This window comes from Nycticebus coucang, chromosome 12 (genome assembly GCF_027406575.1).
Source record: "Nycticebus coucang isolate mNycCou1 chromosome 12, mNycCou1.pri, whole genome shotgun sequence".
In the NCBI taxonomy this organism is placed as follows: domain Eukaryota; kingdom Metazoa; phylum Chordata; class Mammalia; order Primates; family Lorisidae; genus Nycticebus; species Nycticebus coucang.
Genome location: NC_069791.1, coordinates 17,645,903 through 17,668,206, shown reverse-complemented (window position 1 = coordinate 17,668,206; position 22,304 = coordinate 17,645,903). Strand labels below are relative to the sequence as shown.

General features: G+C 41.0%; 1 pseudogene; it reads right to left on the bottom strand.

The window, feature by feature from the left end:
- Positions 1-12,475: 12,475 nt before the first annotated feature.
- Positions 12,476-13,125, bottom strand: LOC128561886 (olfactory receptor 8S1-like; annotated as a pseudogene).
- Positions 13,126-22,304: the final 9,179 nt, after the last annotated feature.

Sequence of the window (22,304 nt, the reverse complement as noted above, 5' to 3'; positions counted from 1 at the left end):
ACTTGAAGATATTGGCCTTGGGAAAGATTTTATGAAGACGACTTCCATGGCAATTGCAACAACAACAAAAGGAAACAAATGGGACTTAATTAAACTGCATAGCTTCTGTAAAGCTAAGGAAACACCAACTAAAGCAAATTGACAACCTTCCGAATGGGAAAATATATTTCCATTTTATGAATTGGACAAAAGCTTAATAACTAGGATCTCTAGAGAACGCAAATTAATCAACAAAAAAAGACCCAACATTCCCATACATCACTGGGCAAAAGACTTGAAAAGAACCTTCTCTAAGGAAGACAGATGAATGGCTAATAAACATGAAAAAATGCTTATTGTCACTAATCAGCAAAGAGATGCAAATCAACACTACCCTGAAATATCACCTAACCCCAGTGAGAATGGCCCACATCACAAAGTCTCAAAGCTGCAGATGGTGCTGTGGATGTAGGGATCAGGGAACTCTTTTACAAGAGTTAAACAACCTTTTTGGAAGAAAGTATGGAGAATCCTCAAAGAACTCAAATTATACCTCCCATTTGATCCTGCAATCCCATTACTGGGCATCTACCCAGAAGGAAAAAAATCTTTTATCATAAGGACACTTGCACTAGACTGTTTATTGCAGCTCAATTTACAATCGCCATAATGTGGACACAGCCTAAATGCCCACCAACACAGGAATGGATTAACAAGCTGTGGTATATGTACACCATAGAATACTATTCAGCCATTAAAAAAAAATGGAGACTTTACAGCCTTCGTATTAACCTGGATGGAAGTGAAACACATTATTCTTAGTAAAGCATCACAAGAAGGGAGAAGCATGAATCCTATATACTCAATTTTGATATGAGGACAATTAAGGACACGGTGGGGGTGGGGGAAGGGGAGAGCAGAGAGAGAAAGAAGGAGGGAGGGGTGCAGAAAGGAAGAGCAGAGAGAGGGAGGGGGTGGGGCCTTAGTGTATGCCACAACTTTTGGGGCAAGACATGATTGTTAAGAGGGACTTTACCTAACAAATGGAATCAGTGTAACCTGGTTTCTTGTACCCTCAATGAATCCCCAACAATAAAAAATAAATAAAATAAATAAAAAAGAAAGAAATCAGGAATTAAAAAAAAAAAAAGTGAAGATCAAGGTCTCAAGTCTTTCCCCAGGTCAATATCTTCCAGTGTTTTTCTGATGCTTTCTTTGAGGATTTGTTTTGTTTCATGACTGAAATTTAAGTCCTTTATTCATCTGGAATCAATTTTTGTGAGTGGTGAAAGGTGTGGGTCCAGTTTCGGTCTTTTACATGTGGATATCCAGTTCTCCCAGCACCATTTATTGTATAGGGAGTCTTTCCCCCAAGGTATGTTCTTGTTTGGTTCATCAAAGATTGGGTGGTTGTAAGATGTTAGTTTCATTTCCTGGTTTTCTATTCGATTCCAAATGCCTATGTGTCTACTTTTATGCCAGTACCATGGTGCCTTGACTACTATGGCTTTGCAGTGCAGCCTAAAATCCGGTATGGTGATGCCCCCAGCTTTGTTTTTATTACTAAGAACTGCCTTAGCTATACAGGGTTTCTTCTGGTTCCATACAAAATGCAGAATCATTTTTTCTAAATCATGAAAGTACAATGTTGGTATTTTAATAGGAATGGCATTGAATAGGTAGATTTCTTTGGGAAGTATAGACGTTTTAACAATGTTGATTCTTCTCAGCCATGAGCATGGTACGTTATTCCATTTATTAATATCCTCTCCTATTTCCTTTCTTAGGGTTTCATAATTTTCTTTATAGAGGTCCCTCACCTTCTTTGTTGGGTATATTCCTAGGTATTTCATTTTCTTTGAAGCTATGGTGAAGGGAGTTGTGTCCTTAATGAGCCTCTCATCTTCACCATTATTAGCGTATAAAAAAGCAACTGATTTGTGGACATTGCTTTTATATCCTGAGACATTACTGTATTTTTTGATGACTTCCAGGAGTCTGCGGTTGAGTCTTTGGGGTTCTCTAAGTATAAGAGCATGTCATCAGCAAAGAGGGAGAGTTTGACCTTCTGTGCTCCCATTTGGATGCCCTTTATTTCCTTGTCTTCCCTAATTGTATTGTCTAGAACTTCCAGCACTATGTTGAACAGTAATGTTGACAGAGGACACCCTTGTCTGGTTCCAGTTCTAAGAGGAAAAGCTTTCAGTTTTACTCCATTCAGTAAAATATTAGCTGTGGGTTTGTCATAGATATCTTCAATCAGCTTCAGAAATGTGCCACCTATGCCTATACTCTTCAGTGTTCTAATTAGAAAAGGATGCTGGATTTTATCCAATGCTTTATCTGCATTATATTTGAATTTTTAATTCACAATAAAAACAAAAAAAAGGTATCTGGTAACATATCTAACAAAATTTATGTGTGATCTTTATCAAGATAACTTTCTTCTTCAGCAACAGCAGATCAGTCTTGGTGAATGCACGAAAATGCTGCAGAACACTTGCGTAAAGACCGCCCTGCTCAGCTGCTGCTATAGCTTTTGTGAGTTCATGAATCAGAACTAGGCTGACAATGAAGGAAGATACTGCCATTTGCATGGTAAACCATTCTGTTCATGTAATTATTTTGAAATGCTTTGGCAGTGGGGTCCCTCTAGGAAGAACTTATGCTAAACACATTCTCAGTTTCTTGGAAGAGACTATTCACACAATATTCACACATTCAAAATACAGTTATTGTGCAACAACATGTTAGAAACATTTTTAAATGTTCTTGAGAAAGCAGTGAAGATGCAAGAAAATGTCCTGTTCTCTTTGGGTTTGCATTCTCTGCTGCTGTGGAGTGCAAGGTGAAGGAGAGGACAAGAGTTGATAGCATGAAAATAAATAAAAAGTAAAAGGTAATTGCAGAATAAAGTATTAGTTACTTTTTGACTATGAAAATTTTAGTTCATATGTGTTTCCCAGTTCTTCTTTGCTGAAATTCTTCTGTTTTTAACTTGGAGCCTGCCACAGGTTCTGTCTGCCCTTGGCTCCCTCGTGGTCTGCCATTTCCATGAGATTGTTAGGGTTGAGTGGCAGAGGGTAGCAATGTGTGTGGGCTCTGGAATGGTCTTTTGCCATTGGTCACCTCACAGCTAAAGATGGCTGTCCATTGGATAAATAGTTTGAAGCAGAATAAACCCATATGTTATGTGTAGTCTCTATGGGACATGGCTAGGTCCAATAAGCAATTTCAAATATCCCAATTACCCCTGGATGCCTATACCTGCGATTCCATTGTGGTACCAATACTTATCTTTTAGGTCCTTTCCTTGCCAAACAGGATCTAATTCTGACTCAAACAAAATAAAATAAGACAACCACAACAATAAATCATTAAAAAGGGAATTCATGAAATAAACCTGGGCAGTAGATCACAGAATCAGTGGAAGAGTAAGAGTATCAAAGTGGTAAAGAAAACAAGCTTTGGTATAAGTCCATCTGGTTCCAAACTCCAACCTTACCACTCAAACTCTTGGAGCCAGTTTCCTCTTCTCTGAAATAGGGATAGCTAAAGCATTTACCTAGTGCATTTGTTGTGATATTTAAGTCAGATAATGTATGTAAATTGCTTAGCACAGTGCCTGACATGATGCAAATACCTAATGATGCTCTCATTATGATTCATGTTTCTAAATCTGGCCGTGAAAAGATAGAATGTAGGATAACTCCAGTGATCTTGTCAGTGGGAGCATGTGCTTAGGTTGTGAGAGTGCTGCAGACAGAATGGCTACCTCTCCCTCTTTGAATCTTGAGGATTAAAATTCCTAGTAGAGTGAATGATCTGGCATTAACTATGTGCTCATTTCTAGACCTGCCACTATGCCAGGAAGAATGAGAGAATAATGAGCCAGGGTGGGAGTGAGGATGGGGCATCAGTTTCTCTGGAAGCATATTGAACAGTGGAGTTTGTTTACTAGAAGAATTGGAAAGATAAACTGAACAGGCAATAACAACATTTACCATATTGTGTATAATAAATACATATTTTGGAGACTCAACAAGATGGCGCTGAGTAACAGCTTCCTTGCAACTGGGCACGGTGAGTCTGGGGAGACAAGACTCCAGGCATATCTGGCTGGTGGGATCTTCCCATAAATATCCCTTTGAGGACACAGGGAGTCAGCAAGAGACATCTGGACCTCAGGAGGAGGACAAAAGCAGTGTAAAACTGGCAAGTGGTTGCCCGTGTTCATTCAGTCTAATCCCACCGGCAGCTGTAAGTACAGCAGCAGTGAAATTGCAAACAGGAAAGGCCTTACCTGTGAGCTGCTTTAGCTTTTTTGGACTTGGCACTCAGTTGAACTACCTTGGGAGAACTTGGGCAAGAGTGCAGAGAACATTAAGCATTGTCTAAGGCCCCAGACTAAGCCGCTGAGGCAGATAGAGTTAATAGTGTTCAGCTGCTGGCCTCGCAGAGCCATTGGGGGTGAAGGCCCCCCCCCCAGGCAAGTTCTGCCCTCAGGGTCGCATAACAAGGATCGGGCATGAGCGAGTAATGTAGTGACTAAGCAGCCTAAAGGCAGGGACTGAGACGCCTTGCAGCCTTAGCCCTCAGGGGCATAAGTGAGACCAGTTTTGGCACATTGGTTAAGTGCATAGCCACTTTAGGAGTGATCCCAGTGACAAGTACTTTCCTGGGAAAGCTTCTGCTTAGCCAAGTTTACAAGTTTAAAGTGCCTCTTATATGGGCTGAGAAGAAATTTAGGCTCTCCACCCTGTAGGGTTTGAGAAATCAGCAGAGGCCTCCAGTCTCCATCTCGTACAGGTGTATCAGCATTGTGATTACCATCTCATACCCCAGAAGATCACCTGTTGCCCAGACAATATTCAGCAAGATATATATATATATATATACTGCTCTGCTTGGGTTTTTTTTTTGTTTGTTTGTTTTAGTTATTGTTGTTTTATTTTTTAATTTCAACATTTCCCCTATAGATTTTTTCTTTTCTTTCTTTCTTTTCTTTCTTCATTTTCCTAGTTTAAATATAATTTTCCGTTGTTGCCCTTTTCAACAATTAGAACTTCATTTTTGCTAGTGTTTCTGCCCCTGTTATTTAGCTTTTCCCCCAATTTTATCCTGTAAAGTTTTCTGTTTGCTTGTTTTTGTTTGATTTATAGCATTTTTGTCTTTCCTCTCTACTTGGTGGAGGTGGGGTACTGTGTCCAAACAGGCTAGCAAAGAGCGGCTGACCTCAAGGGAACCACTCAAACCAGCACCCCCAGAGGTTTGGGGTTTTTAAGTTTGGGTCAAAGTACTCTACTGTACACCTATATTGCTCTGTCTCCCTCTTTCTGTGCCCCTCTTCCTCTTGTCAATATTCCCTTTACCCATCCCCTCTCCTTTCTCTTTTTTCTTTTCTTTTTTTTTTTTTCTTTCTTTTTTCCTTTCTTACTCTTCACCTTTCTCATCCTTCTGGTCCTGTACCAAAAGGACTCATCAAAACCCTAGTCCAGAGGCATGGCAACTTAAAGAGCAAGAGAAAGTGAAAAAAAGATTAGGGCAAGGAAACAGATAAAAGAAATCACTCATGAGAAAGAATTAGCAGAAAAATCCTGGCAACATGAAAAACCAGTCCAGAGCAACCCCCGCGAGGGACCGTGAGGTAGCTACTGCAGAGGATTCCACCTATAAAGAAATGTTAGAAATGGAAATTAGAAAAGGAATTTAGAATACAGATGGTGAAAACAATGAAGGAAATGATAAAAACAATGAAGGAAATGATAGAAACAATGAAGGAAACTGCTGATAAAGTGGAAAATAACCAAAAGGAAATCCAAAAACAGAATCAAATAAGAGAAGAATGATATGAAGAATATAGAAAGGATATAGCAGAGCTGAAGGAACTGAAGCAGTCAATTAGGGAACTTAAAGATACAATAGAAAGTATCAACAACAGATTAGACCATTCAGAAGAAAGAATCTCAGATGTAGAGGACAAAGCTCTTGAAATAACTCAGATAAAGAGGCAGAAAAGAAGAGAGAGAAAGCAGGACATTACTGACAGAATTATGGGATTTTATGAAGCATTCACACATATGAGTTATAGGTATCTCAGAAGGGGAAGAAGAATGCCCCAGAGGGATGGAAGCCATACTAGAGAATATTATAAATGAAAATTTCCCAAAAATCACCAAAGAATCTGACACCCTCCTTTTAGAGGGATATCAGACCCCAGGTTGCCTCAACTCTAATCGAGCTTCTCCAAGGCACATTGTGATGAACCTGTCCAAAGTCAAGACAAAAAAAAAAGATTCTTCAATCTGCCAGGAGTAAGCGCCAGTTGACCTACAGGAGCAAATCCAACAGGGTGACTTCAGACTTCTCTAATGAAACTTTCCAAGCAAGAAAACAATGGTCATCTACCTTTAATCTACTTAAACAGAACAATTTCCAGAATTCTATGTCCTGCTGAGCTAAGCTTTAAAATTGACAGAGAAATCAAATAATTTACCGATATACAAATACTGAGGAAATTCGCCACAACAAGACCAGCTCTACAGGAAATATTGCAACCTGTTCTACACACTGACCATCACAATGGATCAACAGCAAAGTAAGAACTCAGCAATTAAAGGACAGAACCTAACTTCCACACTGATGCAAAAAATAAAACTAAGCAATGGACTCTCACAAAATAAGATGAATAAAACACTACCATCCTTAACAATTATGTCAGTAAATGTTAATGGCTTGAATTCCCCACTGAACAGGCATAGATTGGCTGACTGGATTAAAAAACATAAGCCATCCATTTGCTGTCTTCAGGAAACACACCTAGCTTCAAAAGGTAAATTAAAACTCCAAGTTAAGGGTTGGAAGATAATTTTTCAGGCAAACAGAATTCAGAAGAAAAGAGGAGTTGCAATCTTATTTTCAGATACATGTGGATTTAAAGCAACTAAAGTCAAAAAAGACAAATATGGTCACTTTATATTGGTCAAGGGAAAAATACAACAAGAAGACATTTCAATTCTAAATATTTATGCACCCAATTTAAATGCTCCCTGATTCTTGAAACAGACCTTACTCAGTCTGAGCAATATGATATCAATATGATATCCTATAATACCATAAATAACAGGGGACTTTAACACTCCTCTTACAGAGCTGGACAGATCCTCTAAACAGAAATTAAACAAAGATATAAGGGACTTAAATGAGACTCTAGAACAACTGTGCTTGATAGATGTATACAGAACACTTCATCCCAAAGACAAAGACATTCTTCTCATTGCCCCATGGAACATTCTCCAAAATTGATCATACCTAGGCCACAAAACAAACCTCAACAGAATCAAAAGAACTGAAATTCTTCTCAGACCACAAGGCACTAAAGGTGGAGCTCAACTCCAACAAAAATGTTCAACCCCACACAAAGGCATGGAAATTAAACAACCTTCTGTTGAATGACAGTTGGGTGCAGGAAGACATAAAACAGGAAATCATTAACTTCCTTGAGCATAACAACAATGATGACACAAGCTACCAAAACCTGTGGGATACAGCAAAAGCAGTTTTGAGAAGAAAATTTATCACTTTAGATGCCTACATTCGAAAAACAGAAAGAGAGCGCATCAACAAACTCACAAGTCATCTTATGGAATTGGAAAAAGAAGAACAATCTAAGCCTACACCCAGTAGAACAAAAGAAATATCCAAAGTTAAATCAGAGATCAATGAAATTGAAAACAAAAGAATCATTCAGAAAATTAATAAATCAAGGAGTTGGTTTTTTGAAAAAATAAATAAAATAGATAAATCTTTGGCCAGATAACTAGAATTAGAAAAATAAAATCTCTAGTAACCTCAATCAGAAATGATAAAGGGGAAATAACAACAGATGCCACAGATATACAAAAGATCATGAGTTAATTCTGGGAACAGGTTTCAGAACAAGGAAGTTCCCGAAAACCCCCCTAGTTCCCAGTTAACAAAACAATGGACTCAAGCTGAGTTTCCGAAGCTGTTCCTGTGCCAACCACCACACTGTAACCCTGCCGAAGCTAACCACCACATTCTGCTTCTGTACTTGTTTGCTTGCTTGCCACACAGCACAAAAAAGGTACAAAAATCAGCCTGCTCCTCACTTCAGGGTTGCCTGCTCTTTGGTGCAGCTGTCCCCTGCGGAAGTCTAATAAATCACCATCTATTTTATACCTGAAGTGGGGTCTGAGTTCTTTCTTACAGAAGGTGACGAGTACAACACAAACATCACCCTGATACCAAAACTAGGAAAAGACCCAACTAAAAAGGAGATTTTCAGACCAATTTAATTAATGAATATAGATGCAAAAATTCTCGACAACATCCTAGCCAATAGATTACAGCTTATCATCAAAAAAGTCATACATCACAATCAAGTTGTTTTCATCCCAGGGATGCAAGGTTGGTTTAACATACCCAAGTCCATATTAACAGAAGCAAAAATAAAGACCATATGATCCTCTCAATAGATGCTGAAAAAGCAAAATCCGCATCCTTTTCTAATTAGAATGCTGAAGAGTATAGGCATAAGTGGCACATTTCTGAAACTGATTGAAGCTATCTATGACAAACCTACAGCTAATATTTTACTGAATGGAGTAAAACTGAAAGCTTTTCCTCTAAGAACTGGAACCAGACAAGGGTGTCCCCTGTCAACATTACTATTCAACATAGTGCTGGAAGTTCTAGACAATACAATTAGGGAAGACAAGGAAATAAAGGCCATCCAAACGGGAGCAGAGGAAGTAAAACTCTCCCTCTTTGCTGACAACATGATCTTATACTTAGAGAACCCCAAAGACTCAACCACAGACTCCTGGAAGTCATCAAAAAATACAGTAATGTCTCAGGATATAAAAGCAATGTCCACAAATCAGTTGCCTTTTTATACACCAATAACAGTTAAGATGAGAGGCTAGTTAAGGACACAACTCCCTTTGTGGGTTAAAGTGTCCCACATAAGCTACACAAGGCAAGTCTGTAATGGGTTAAAAATGGTTTTTGCTAACACAAAGGCAAAAGGAGAACTGGGCTCCCCCCTGAGGCATACTCAGAGCCTGTTTGTTCAGAAGTAAAAATCCGGAACAGTTTCTCTGATGTTATGCTCCTGTTAAGCCCACATGGTCAGAGACTAACACTTTGGTTGACAGGTGTTAAAAACACAATGTCTTTGGAGCCTAAAGGTCTCTGCCTTATGCAAGAACAAAGTCATTATTCCATTATGAGACAAACTTAGTATGTGCCTGAGGGATTTTATTTCCCCTTCTTTCTCAGGAGTTCTTTGTGATTTTTATTTAGATACCTTGCTCAAGAGTTAACACATGTCTGAGAAGAAAGAAAAAGAAAAAATTGAGCTGATTTGTAGACTTGATGACTCCCCACACCAAGTCTACAAATCAGCACAATCTAACTTTCTACCTAAGTTAATCTTAGATAGAAAGAGTTATCACATCTCCAGTCACACAACACCCTTCACCATAGCCTCAAAGAAAATGAAATACCTAGGAATATACCTAACAAAGGAGGTGAAGGACCTCTATAAAGAAAATTATAAAATCCTAAGAAAGGAAATAGCAGAGGATATTAACAAATGGAAGAACATACCATGGTCATGGCTGGGAAGAATCAACATTGTTAATATGTCTATGCTTCCCAAAGCAATCTACCTATTCAATGCCATTCCTATTAAAATACCAACATCGTACTTTCAAGATTTAGAAAAAATGATTCTGCATTTTGTGTGGAACCAGAAGAAACCCTGTATAGCTAAGGCAGTTCTTAGTAATAAAAATAAAGCCGGGGGCATCACCATAACAGATTGTAGGCTGTACTACTACAAAGCCATAGTAGTCAAGGCAGCATGGTACTGACACAAAAGTAGAGACATAGACATTTGGAATTGAATAGAAAACCAGGAAATGAAACTAACATCTTACAACCACCTAATCTTCGATGAACCAAACAAGAACATACCTTGGGGGAAAGACTCCCTATTCAATAAATGGTGCTGGGAGAACTGGATATCCACATGTAAAAGACTGAAACTGGACCCACACCTTTCTCCACTCACAAAAATTGATTCCAGATGAATAAAGGACTTAAATTTCAGGCATGAAACAATACAAATCCTCAAAGAAAGCATAGGAAAAACACTAGAAGATATTGGCCTGGGGAAAGACTTCACGAAGAAGACTGCCATGGCAATTGCAACAACAACAAAAATAAACAAACGGGACTTAATTAAACTGAAAAGCTCCTGTACAGATAAGGGGACAACAACCAAAGCAAATAGACAGCCTACACAATGGGAAAGGATATTTGCATATTTTGAATCAGACAAAAGCTTGATAACTAGGATCTATAGAGAACTCAAATTAATCCACATGAAAAAAGCCAACAATCCCATATATCAATAGGCAAGAGATATGAATAGAACCTTCTCTAAAGAAGACAGATGAATGGCTAATAAACATATAAAAAATGCTCATCATCTCTATCTATTAGAGAAATGCAAATCAAAACCACCCTGAGATACCATCTAACTCCAGCGAGAATGGCCCACATCACAAAATCTCAAAACTGCAGATGCTGGTGTGGATGTGGAGAGAAGGGAACACTTTTACACTGCTGGTGGTACTACAAACTAGTACAACCTTTTTGGAAGGAAGTATGGAGAAACATCAAAGCACTCAAGCTAGACCTCCCATTTGATCCTGCAATCCCATTACTGGGCAACTACCCAGAAGGAAAAAAATCCTTTTATCATAAGGACACTTGCACTAGACTGTTTATTGCAGCTCAATTTATAATCGTCAAAATGTGGAAACAGCCTAAATGCCCACCAACCCAGGAATGGATTAACAAACTGTGGTATACAGAGATATTGGCATGGATGTGGCGAAAAGGGAACACTTCTGCATTGCTGGTGGAAATGCAAACTAATACGTTCCTTTTGGAAAGATGTTTGGAGAACACTTAGAGATTTAAAAATAGACCTGCCATTCGATCCTACAATTCCTCTACTGGGTATATATCCAGAAAACCAAAAATCACATTATAACAAAGATATTTGTACCAGAATGTTTATTGCAGCCCAATTCATAATTGCTAAGTCATAGAAAAAGCCCAAGTGCCCATTGATCAGGAATGGATTAATTAATTGTGGTATATGTACACCATGCAATATTATGCAGCCTTAAGGAAAGATGGAGACTTTACCTCTTTCATGTTTACATGGATGGAGCTGGAACATATTCTTCTTAGTAAAGTATCTCAAGAACGGAAGAAAAAGTATCCAATGTACTCAGCCCTACTATGAAACTAATTTATAGCTTTCATATGAAAGCTAGAACCCAACTATAATCTAAGAATATGGGGAAAGGGTAAAGGGAGGGGAGGGGAGGGGGAGATTATGGGCAGAGGGAGGGTAATTGGTGGGACCACATCTACAGTGCATCTTACAAGGGTACATGTGAAACTTGCTAAATGTAGAGTATAAATGTCTTAACACAATAACTAAAAAAAAAAAAGAAAAGGAAAATATGGGCAGTCTAGGTGTAGTGGCTCATGTCAACAATCCTAGCACTTCGGGAGGATCACTTCAGACCAGGAGTTTGAGGCCAGCCTAAGCAACATAGTGAGACCCCTGGATCTACAAAAATAATATAGAAAAATTACCCGGGCATGGTGGAGGGCCAGCCATGCCTGGTAGTCACAGCATACATCTGTAGTACCAACTACTTGAGAGGCTGGGGCAGGAGGATCACTTGAGCCCAAGAGTTTGAGGTTGCTGTGAGCTAGGATCATGCCACTGTACTTCAGCCTGGGCAACAGTGAGACCTTGTTTCTTAATAAAAATAACATAATATTACATAAAATAAAATGAAACAGTAAAGGTGTGTCTCATTTAAAAAATAAACCACACATTCTTCAATGAAAAAAAAAAAGCTGTGGTACATGTACACCATGGAATACTATCCAGCCATTTAAAAAAATGGAGACTTTACAGCCTTCATATTAACCTGGATGGAAGTGGAACACATTATTCTTAGTAAAGTATCACAAGAATGGAGAAGCATGAATCCTATGTACTCAATTTTGATATGAGGACAATTAGGACATGGTGGGGTGGGGGAAGGGGAGAGCAGAGAGAGAAAGAAGGAGGGAGGGGTGGGGAAAGGAAAAGCAGAGAGAGAGAAGGAGGGAGGGGGTGGGGCCTTGGTGTGTGCCACACCTTTTGGGGAAAAGACATGATTGTAAGAGGGACTTTACCTAACAAATGCAATCAGTGTAACCTCTTTTCTTCTACCCTCAACAATAAATAAATAAATAAATATTTTGTGCAAAAAATTACTGGACAAGAGGTTTACCTTATCCATCCTATCTTCCTCTGACTAGGCCTGAACAGGCATCATCCCAAGAAAACAACTCTCCACCTGAAGATGTAAAGAACTTTGCAGATCTACTATCAGGGAATTCCTATCTTGTCCAGGCATTGCTTATTGTGGTTATATTCAGTTTCGCCCTCATTCTGATTTTGTAGCCTATTATTTGAAACACTAGAAACATTTCTCAATGTTCTTTTCTCAGCTGCTTTCTGCTCCTTGTTGTTCAGACTATACAGGAGAAGATTCAGCATGGGAGTGATCACGCTGTACTGCTAGATCCTGAGTTTGGCATGAGATTGCAGATTTTGCTGACCTGCAAAAGCACATCTCAGCAGTGAGGTGGGAGGAGCAGGTAGAGAAGGCCTTTCTTCTATCTGTAGTGGAGCTGGTTCTCAGGATGTCAGACAAAATGCAAATGTAAGAAAAGAATAGCAATGAGAAAATTCCCAAAGAAATGCAGGAGGCTGGAGCAGAGCAGGGTGGTAAAACTTGCAGACACATCAGAGCAAGATAAAGGATAAATGGAGGGCAGTGTGCTGCTGAAGTGGTGGATATTTTGAGCCTCACAGAGTCTAAATTGAGACCTACAAGGATACTGATGAGAACATCCAGAAAAGCCAAGCCCCTGGAGTCCCACACCAGTTCCTACACACAGTTCTCTGTTCATCACCTGGCCATAGAGCAGAGGAGAGCTGATGGTGGCATAGCAATCACAGGCCACCACAGCAAGTAGGCATTATAGGTGTACTGTATTAGAGATATTTGTGAGATCACAGAAATAAATAAAAGCGTTGCTTAGTTTTACAGCTATTGCTGCAAATTTGCTATTCTAGATGCTTCATTTATTCAGACTCCAGATCCAAATTTAGCGAGGAAACCACTCTGAGAATGCTGTCATTATGTGTTCAGCTATTATTACAATCTGGTGGAGTCAGCTGACTGGATCTTTTTTTAAAAAGACCTGCCTGAGAGGAACTTTCTATAAAATGAGACACACAAAGGTAACTAGGACCATAACTAGTCCAAAGCAGAAGATGCTCCAAATGCAGTATTTAAAAATACAGATGAATGAATTGATGAGTGAATGAGTTCCTCAAGAGGAAAACAACCTAGTGCTTTTCTACTCAAAAAGAACATACCAGATTGAGACCCAGTAAGGAATTTTAGACCCACTGGGCTTGCATTAAGCCAGACACAGCAAAGGCAATGGAGAAAAACGTCTTCAACTGAAGAGGTTTGTCCCAAAGCAGTGTCTCTTGCTCTATTCTGAACTTCCACATACCTTAAAGCATGTAATTATAGGGGATTCCTACAATTAAGTATATGATTACTTTCTGAATCTTATTTGTTTGGAGTTCTGGGAAAGGATTCTTTTTGAGTCACAAGGTGTCCATAGTCCATCATGAATGACCTCATCTCCTCCCATCTCTTGCAGATAGCTCACAAGTATTGGCCTCCCCAAACTTACAGGTTTCCAGTCTAAGGTGGAGCTTTGGCACCAGAAAAAGGAATATAGCAAGATGTAGGAAAGAAATCTTTTCTCAATTGTCCCATATGTAAAATGAACGCTAAAAAAACTTGCAAAATGGGCGGCACCTGTGGATCAAAGGAGTAGGGCACAGGCCCCATATGCCAGAGGTGGCGGGTTCAAACCCAGCCCCGGCCAGAAACTGCAAAAAAAAAAAAAAAAAACCTTGCAAAATAGAGAAGACTTAACTTACTAACTTAAGTAGAGTGCTGAAGATAATTGAAGTACCTAAGAATCATCATATTCTTTTTTCTTTGCCTCCCTGATCCAAGTGTTTGATTTTCACAACAGGAAAAAGAGAAGTGATTTTGAGGAGCAGACAAAAATGTCCTAGGGAACAAAAATGAATACACAGAGAACAAGGAAGGTACTATTTCCAGCCCAGAAGAGCAAAGATCAGATGAGAAGATGAAAGGGAAGGGAAGGGCCTGATGGAGGAATGATAGGAAATGGTGGGAATTGGGGGGAATGCACTAGCTGAGAAAACCATCAGAGGACAGAGGGAAAGCATTACCAGGTGATATGGTTTGGATGTTTGTCCCCTCCAAATCTCATGTGAAATTTGATCCCCAGTATTGAATGTGGGGCCTGATGGGAGGTGTTTGGGTCATGGGGCAGATCCCTTGAGAGTGGCTTGGTGCTCTCCATGTGATAATGAGGGAGGGTTGGTTATTTACTTCTTTTCTTTTTTTTTTGTAGAGACAGAGTCTCACTCTATGGCCCTTGGTAGAGTGCCATGGCATCACACAGCTCACAGCAATCTCCAACTCCTGGGCTTAAGCGATTCTCCTGCCTCAGCCTCCCGAGTAGCTGGGACTACAGGCACCTGCCAAAACGCCCGGTTATTTTTTGGTTGCAGTTCAGCTGTGGCTGGGTTTGAACCCGCACCCTCGGTATATGGGGCCGGCGCCTTACCAACTGAGCCACAGGCGCTGCCTGAGAGTTGGTTATTTAAAGGAGCCCGGCACCAATTTCTCTCTCTTGTTGCTGCTTCACCTTCCTTGATTGGAAGCTCCCTTAAGCCCTCATCAGAGCAGATGCTGCAGAACTGTGAGGAGAGTAAACTTTTTTCTATATAAGTTACCCAGCCTCGAGTATTTTCTTTTTAGCAGCACAAATGGACTGATACACTGTGTTTCTGTCTTTTCCTAGTGCAGAACACATCCTGTTTTCCTAGCTGCCACTGAATTCGGGAGACATTCATGAGAGAGGAAATATTCCCCAACTGTCAATCTTGTGAACTGACCTTGCTTTTTTCTATTTAATACCTTTTGTACATAAACAAAAATATGTAAGTTCATTCCTCAAAAACTCCTGCAAAAAAAATCTTCAGAAAGTTTTTCTGAACTTTGACTGCATTTTTGCTCTTATCCCTTAATGACTCTATAAAACTAAAAAGAAAAGGAAAACATGAAAACTTCAAATTCTCAACAAAATATTATATTAACAGCAACTGCTATAATACTTCCCCTATTATAACTACACAGTCATTTCTCTGTGACTATTTGTCGGTGTCGCAGGGCCGCTGACCAGCAGAGACGAGGACACCAACGGAGAAGTTGCAGCTGCTTTATTGTTGGGGTGTTACAGCTCTCTTTCTTTTCCGGCACAGCAACCGATTTTGCACAGCAAGCTCTCTGATTATATATCCTTCCCACATCCTCCACCCACGCATCCGGTGTATACACCCCGGGACTTTCCAGGCATTCCACCTATGGGCGTTTTAGAGGCCAAAAGCTCAGCAGTTGCTAGGGAAGTAGTTCCCCATGAGGTTGCTCCTCGACTCTCAGCCTAGCACCACGTCATCAGTAGCCGGGTAATAAACATAGACTCAGATTAGCGCACCATTACTGCGCCGTCATTCAGCCTTCCTTCCGCCATCTGGTATGCAGCCCTCCACATCTCCCCCTTTTTTATTATTTATTCATTTGGGACCATGCCTGTCTTAGGTTGTCCCCATCTTCGAGCATAGTCTTACCCGTCATGGAGGAAACGGGCAGCACAGGCCTGTCCTCTGTCTTAGGTTGATCTATGTCAGGGGGATCTTACCCATCTTTGACTACTGGTCCAGCATGCTAATCCAGATCTGGGGGGAACCTCCCTCTTGGAGGGCAAGGAGGGCTTGCTGGACAATCACACGTTCGCGGTGTTGTCGGCAACGGATGGCTAGGAGGCATTTGAGGCTGACGGCTGCGGCAATGAGGAACAGAATTCCTAACGCTGCAGTACCGGCCCAGTTCTGGGCCTGAACAGCGATAGCGCTTAGTAAGTGTAAAATACCCTGAGCTGTGGCCACTGGCACACAAGTGGCGTTGACGGCCGTGATGCTGCGGCGGAGTTGCTGAGTTAGGTTATCAAATTGAGCATTCCACTCACCCAGCAACTGCTGGCCCAACTGTCGTGACAAATTTGCTGCAAGAGACACATTCTGAAACTCAATGGGGGTTACACAGAGACCGGGGAGACGGGCCAGACACCCTAGGGACATAGTACTGGCTAAAATGTCCACTTGTTCTTGGAGTAAGTCTACTCTTTGGTTGAGAAGCAGCAGGCCCAAGCGCAGGTGCTGATTAACCAGTGCCTGGGCATCCAAAGCAGCCGCTGTATCCTCGGCTACTTTCGACACAGCTTGCACGGTCGGTATCGTCGGGGCCAAAGCTGCAGTGGTGGCCGCAGCGACCGCTGCAACCACCGCTGCGGTCACTCCAAAATCTCACTTCTGGCGCAGCAGCACCGGGAGTGATTCTTCTGACACCTCGACCGGAACGGGTATTTGGGTAGGAACGTGGACTACTGCAGCAAGGGGAAACCGGGTAGCATTCCAGCAGGCACTTAAAAAACAAGTTTGGTTAGTACACTGAATTGTTATGCTATGGTTGAATACAGTACTGTCATTTATCAACAAAAAGAAGAATGGGGGTGCCACGCATACAGGCGTGGGCCCAAATTGTAATGTTGTATTAGAGGGGCTAACGGCTACCTTGACTTCAAAGCTGGTACTAGTGTTATAGCTGTAACTGCTATTTTGGAGTATACTACCATTTAAAAACCCAAGGGAGGCTATATCGGTGCAGGCACCAAGGGCATTACACAAAAGCCAAGCACTAAAAGGATTGGGAGTTATAGCTTGTACAGGGTTCTGCTTGGTAAAGTTGTAGCCGCCGAAAGTGCTGTTGCTGCGAGTGGGGAAATTTGGAGACAAGGAAAAACCAGATCCCACCCATACGGCCCTGGTGGGACTTTGACACCCGGACCACTCAGGTGGCCAGGACTTCGGGGGAGGGGGGTCGGCACCGGAGGCCCCAGCAGGGCTGTGATGGAGAGGACCCGCTGGACTGTTGTAAGCGAGGCACCAAACCCTGAAATGTTGTGACTATCCCAGAGGAGCTGTTCCCAGAGGTATCCTGGAACGCCCCTAATGTCTGATTACCCAAAGCGATAGGGGGGGGTGTTATCACCAGGCAGCTGTGTTTGGAAGCACAGGGACCTGGAGAGTGAGATATCTCCTCCTGAACGCTCTCTAGGATCTTTTCTCCCTCCAATATCGCCTCTCGGCATCTGCCCTTGGTAGTGGCGAGGCAACCCTTCACCAAGGCCCAAATGGCCATGGTCCCCATGGAGAGGGGTTCGAATTGTTCCTGATGCCTCAGGTCTTGGCCTAGGTGCTCCCAGTCACCGGGGTGAGTTGGCCCCGTTCCAAAAACCAAGGGGAGGCCTCTGCCACCGCCTTCACAAAAACCTTAGCAGTTCTATCCTTTAAAGGGGTACCATTACGTTTTAGCATTTCTTGTAGAGGGGCTTGAAGCCGCACTCAGTATGTTTCATTACCCATCTTTGTTCAATTGTCTAACAGCCGTTCTTGTCTTACACAGCTCAAGGACACACAAACAAAACAAAAGGCAAAGCAACACAAACAGACATAATCAACACGACACTAGGCTAACACTACACTAACTACTTCCTGCCACTGTTGTCGTGGCAAATGCCCTCTGCGCAGACCCCCCGCTTTGGTCGCGGGTATAACCACCACTCTTATCATGGTAAATATCGCTGCAGACCCCTGCGCAGACCCCCAGCTCTAGTCCCGGGCCTGAATTCCCCCCACCAGATGTAGTGGGCTTCCCCCTGCTGTGGTCGCAGGCGATTGACTTACAGAGCTGCTGTGCTGGTTCGAAGAGCTGTATTGTGAGAGACCTCCGAAGATTCCCGGGTTTCGGCACCACTTGTCGGTGTCGCAGGGCCGCTGACCAGCAGAGACGAGGACACCAACGGAGAAGTTGCAGCTGCTTTACTGTTAGGGTGTTACAGCTCTCTTTCTTTTCTGGCACAGCAACCGTTTTTGCACAGCAAACTCTCTGATTATATATCCTTCCCACATCCTCCACCCACGCATCCGGTGTATACACCCCGGGACTTTCCAGGCATTCCACCTATGGGCGTTTTAGGGGCCAAAAGCTCAGCAGTTGCTAGGGAAGTAGTTCCCCATGAGGTTGCTCCTCGACTCTCAGCCTAGCACCGCGTCATCAGTAGCCAGGTAATAAACATAGACTCAGGTTAGCGCACCGTAGCTGCGCCGTCATTCAGCCTTCCTTCCGCCATCTGGTATGCAGCCCTCCATACTATTAATTATCTTACATGGTGCTAAAAGCACCACCCTAACAAAGGAGGCTCAGGTATAGTCATTCATTAGGGCTGCTAATAAGATGGCAAAGTGTGACCTCAAAGTCTAAGAGGCAATTGGGTCAATTCTGATTACTAGAAAGCATGTTTAATTTTCATGTGTTTGTAAATCTCCAGAGTTTCTGTTGGTATTGGTTTTCAGTTCTATTCTATTGTGTTCTGAGAAGATACTTGATATGATTTCAATTTTCAAAAAATTGTTGAGACTTGTTTTGAGGCCCAATATATGATCTATCACAGAAAATGTTCTATGCACTGATGAGAATGTATTTTCATACATTCATTTTCATACTTTTTCATACTTCAAAAAGTAAGCATGGAAGAAATATGCTTCAATATATTAAAGGCCGTATCTGACAAACTGACAGCTAACATCACACAGAATGGAAAAAAATCTGAAAGCCAGCCCTCCAAGGACTGGAACAAGACAAGGACAACCACTTTCATCATCTTTATTCAATATAGTCCTGAAAGTTCTAACCAGAAAAATAAGACATGAAAAAAATGGCAACCAATTGGAAAGAGAAAGTCAAATTTCCCCTCTTTGCATATGACATGACCATATACATAGAAATACCTAAAGACTCTACAAAAAAATTCTTAGAACTCATAAGTGAATTCAGTAAAGTTGAAGAATACAAAAACAACATAAAAATGAGTAACATTTCTATACACCAATAACAAACTAGCTATAAAAGAAATCAGTTCCATTTACAGTAGCTGTGAAAAAATAGAAATATGTAGAAATAAATTTAACCAAAGAGGTTAAACACCTTTACGATTAAAGCTACAAATCACTAGTGAAAAAAAATTTGAAGAGTACATTAACAAATGGAAAAACACCCCATGCTTATGGATTAGAAGAATTAATATTTTTAAAATGACTATACAACCCCAAACAGTCTGCAGATTCAATACAATCCCTATAAAAATAGCAATTACATTATTCTCAGAAAAAGACAAAATATGGAAACACAAAAGAGCCCAAATAACCAAAGCAATACTGAGCAGAAAGAACAAAGTTGAAGGCATCACACTACCTGACTTCAAAATATATTACAAAGCTATTTCAACCATAGCAGCATGGTTGGTTCTGTTATAAAAACAGACACACTGACCTATGGAACAGAGTAGAGAACCCAGAAATATTGATGATTTCATGGGTGTATACATATGATCAAACTTAGCAAATACGTGTCATTTATTGTATGGCAATTATTTCTCAATAAAGTTCTCAAAGCTGAAGTTCCAATTTAGTCTCTCTGTGTGTGTAGTATTATGACAACTTAGATATTTTTCTCCTTCTCCTTCTCCTTCTCCTTCTCCTTCTCCTTCTAATTCCATTTTCTCTAGGTGAAGTCTGTCTGCAGGGAGAAGTGATATCATGGTAGCAGGGTGGTGCATTTCCTCATCAATGCCCTGGGATAATAAGGCAAGTCCCACCCTAGGGATCTCACTATTGATTGTCTCATTTACTCTACATACATGTGAGTTCCTTCTATTTTCTAGGTATGGTTCTTGGCACTGTATATACAATCAAAAATGATTAAGACAAAAGCTCTCATGGAACTTACACTCTGTAAGATGAAAGAAACAAACAAAACTACATTGTCTATATGATAATGTGTAATGGCGATGAAATGAAACATAAATCAGAGTAAAGGACTAGTAAGTGGTGGCAGCTGCTGCTTTAGGCACATGATATAAAAATGTCTCCCTAAGGATACGTCGGTTGAGTGAGGAGGTCAAGCAAATGTTTGAGAAAAGACCCTTCTGGGAAGAAGGTATGACATACAAGGGGCAAACCTGGATACGGAAGCACTGTGTACTTTGTCCTAAGTATGATGCAAAGGGAACACAGGGTTTGGAGGAAGGAAGTGATGTGATCTGTATGCATTTTAAAATGATCATTCTGGCTGCTACAACATGGTAAGAATAGGCCAACCAGAAGTTTTGGCAGTAGTTCAGGAGGTAAATGAGTACACAGGATACACTGTGAAGATACAGCCAATACCTATATTTGATGTAAAAGAGAAAAATTGGGGACTTAATGATGATTTCAATGTTTTTTACCTGAGCACCTGTGTGAATGAATAGTGGCACCATTTCATGTGAAGGAAGGGACAGGTTTTGTGGTGGGGGGTGGAATTAAGAATTCAGCTTCAGATAGTGAAATATTTGGAGTGGTTAATATTTGGAGTGGTTAGAGAGAGGCAGGAATTTGAGTCAGATTATGAGATACATCTGGCCATAAAAAAATAAAAGTCTCTATGATGAGGGATCATGAAGGGAAGAGCTTAGACTCTATGGAAACTGAGATAAGTAAACAAGTAAACCAGTGACTTACGGGAATGGCCCTAATCTCTTTGAGGGTTGATGGTGGTTGACACGTAGTCACAGTTTCTTCTTGTGACTTATCTTTTAAGCAGTTCGCAATAGTAAGCAGGGAAAAACTGTGCTGGTCTCACTAGTAGTATCTGCAGCTCTAAAGTCAAAACCAGGGATGGGCTAGTGTGCCTTCTCAGAGTTGCACACCTATACCTAACTTATCTCTTCTCTCATGTTCACTTCCTGCCTCCTTCTCAGCACTCCTCACTTTCTTTTTCTTCAGGGAAACTGTTTTCATACCTTGTAGGGTTTTAAATCCATTATCATTCCTCAATATTTCATGATCTTCCAAGTCAAAGACTTTTGAAATTCAAAACAAAACTATTTCTTTCTCAAGGACCTAGCCCTTGAAATCGAAAGTAGAAGATAAGTATGTGTATATTTATCACTCTTGCCATCTCTCAGAATCAAGGGATGTCTAACAATGGGTAGAGGACAACAAGGAAGCAAAAGTTGCCAGAAATTTGAATGTCACAGTATTGTCCTTTTATTTTACTATCATTCTTTGGATGAAATGGAGTACATAGTAAGACTGGGAGGAAGGGCCAGTTGTCCCAGGTCTATGAGGTCACAGCTGAGGTCACAGAATGTTGAAAAGGACAAGTTTGATATGGAGAGTAGGGGGCTGTTGTGAGATGGGGCTCTGAGAGGAGAAAGTCTAAGGGGGAAGGGGACGGGCAAAGTGTGATTTGAGGAGCCCAGCTGGGTAAGTTTCTGGGTATAATTGGCCTGGTTTATTACTGGGGGTTGGAAGTTTGGACAGATGGGAGTGGGAAAAGTGACAGAGAAACTTCTCAAAGATGTCTTTGGTCTGAGTCATTGCTATGGCCTCCCAGGTCCATGTGTCTTTGATAGTATCAACTATGGTATTTTCCTTCTTCTCTACAAAGCACTTGAAGGCTGTAGCTGACTGGCTTCCAGCTTGCAGTTCTACCCTTAGCTTACCATAAAAATTCTATGAGGTGGGATGGGGTTGGGTGTTTGCCAATATTGAATTCACAATACACTGTTTTCTATCCTTGCCTTTGAGGCCACTCTCAACTCAAGTAGTCTCTGGCCATCTCCCCCAATCCCAGCCAGCTTTTTTGTTTGTTTGTTTTTTACTTAGATTGTCCCTCTTTTTTTCACCCACTTTATCACTAGAATTTCTTTTTTTTGTTGACAATGATAATAAGATTTTACCTGAGACAGATACTTTCTTCCTCTTCCTCTTCCTCTTATCTTTCTTTACACATATATGCATGCATGCATGTACACACATGCACACACACATTCAAAACACTGAGACAACTGTCTTGATAGTTCTCTGGTGG